The sequence below is a fragment of the Myodes glareolus genome, chromosome 21 (genome assembly GCF_982192425.1).
Source record: "Myodes glareolus chromosome 21, mMyoGla1.1, whole genome shotgun sequence".
Classification (NCBI taxonomy): Eukaryota; Metazoa; Chordata; class Mammalia; order Rodentia; family Cricetidae; genus Myodes; species Myodes glareolus.
Window position 1 is genome coordinate 52,017,213 of NC_142046.1, and position 1,941 is coordinate 52,019,153.

Genomic DNA, 1,941 nt, shown 5'->3' on the forward strand with positions numbered 1-1,941 from the left:
TCTGTTTCGTTGAGCGATATTTTCATATCTATGCAAGAACATAAAGGGGCGTCTGTTAGGCCACTTCCGTGCGCTGCTGGCCCCTGGTGGCCTCTTCCCTGTAGCACAGTTGAAACCCCAGTTCTTTCCTGCCTGGAATCTCCTGGTTAGCCAGAAGAAGAGTGTTTGTGGAAGGAATGTTTTGTTTTTGTTTTTTGTTTTTTCTTAGAACATGTTTAAGCCTGGCCCTTGAATTCCACTAATCACTTTTCAGAATGTTAGATAAAGATAACCTAAGTGTAGGCAGAAACTGTTACTTACATTCCCTGTTAGAGAAATTCAGTTTCTCAGAATCCACATGTCCATCTCATTTTTCTAATTCAGCCTCAAAAGAATAATATAAAACAAGAATAGGGCAGGGCAGGCAGCTCACCCTGTAACCTGAACACTCGGGGAACTGCAGCAGGATTGCTGCAGACTTAAAGCCAATTGGGCTATGAAACAAAAGCTTGCTTTAAACAAGCAGAAAACAGCAACAACAAAACACCTAAATTCCAAAGGCAGAGGGAGGACAATCTAGAGTTCAGTATCAGCTTGGAGTATAGGAGCCAACCTGGGCTACATGAGCCCCTGTCTCAAAGCATAAAAGAACAGCAATAAACCATTTTTGATTCAAGTATAAGGTTAAAATACGGAATTTTAGCTTGGAAGATTTGTAGAAAGGTCTCTTCATTTTGTCCCGCCTCATGTTAGGAATGGTGTGAGTCCTGTCCAGTTGGCCCTTGAAAGTCTGCAAAGATGTTTCTAGTTGATGATCAACAGGACTAAGGAGAAAGGTGTTGGCTTTTTAAAAATCAAAGAGTTAGTAGCAGGGACTATACAGTCAAGAAATTAAAAAAAAAATCTAAACTCATCTTTTTGTGCATAGAAAAGATTTACATGTTGAATATTCTTTATCCAGGATGCTTAGAACCAAAATGATTTTGTAATTCAATCTTTTTTCCTGATTTTAGAATATTTGCAGGTACATTATAAGATCTTGGGATGGGCTCAAGGTCTAACCTTGAAATTCTTTTTTATGTTTAATACATATCTTGTGGCTGGGCATTGGTGGCTTACGCCTTTAATTCCAACACTCAGAGGCAGAGACGGGAGGCTCTCTGTGAGTTCGAGGCCAGCCTGGTCTACAGAGCGAGTTCAGGACAGCCAGATCTACATAGTTAAACCCTGTCTCAAAAAAACAAACAAAAAGAACAAACAAACAAAAAATGCATATCTGTGTACATAACCTGAAGCCACTTTTATGCACTATTTTAAGTGTGATCGTTTGTGTTTAACTGTGTCCTAGCACATAAGATCAGGTATTGAGTTTTGTACTCATGACATCATGTCAGCACTAAAAAGTTTCAGTTTTTAGAGCATTTTGGATTTCCAGATTATGGATATTAATATGTACTGGCATTGTAGAATAAGGCAGAATGAATGTGAGCTAAAAAAAAATCTTTTTGGAGCTGATCCTATGTAGACTTACCATCAGAGAACATAAAAATAATTGCCTCATGAGCAAGTCTAATACTTGGATCTACTGTTTGAAAAATTCAGCCTCATTTATGATACTTAGCAGCTCTATTTAGTGTCTCTGAAGGCTGAGAGCATTTTAGAGACACCTTTGTAATTACAGGGCAGTTAGCAGTTACATGCCCAGCCCTGCCTAGCATATTCACATCTTGCTGTTTAGATTTTGTTTTTTGTTTTGGCATGTGCATGCTTTGTGTGTGTGTATGGGGGGGTGTTTTTAGACAAGGTCTCACTATGTGGCTCTGGCTGCCTTGCTACACTGTGTAGGCCACACTGGCCTCAGACTCAGGGAGCTGCCAGCCTCCTCCTTGCAAGTGCGGGATGCATACATAGCACATCTGACCCACAAGTTCACACATTGAAAAACAAATCCAATGAGAAGAG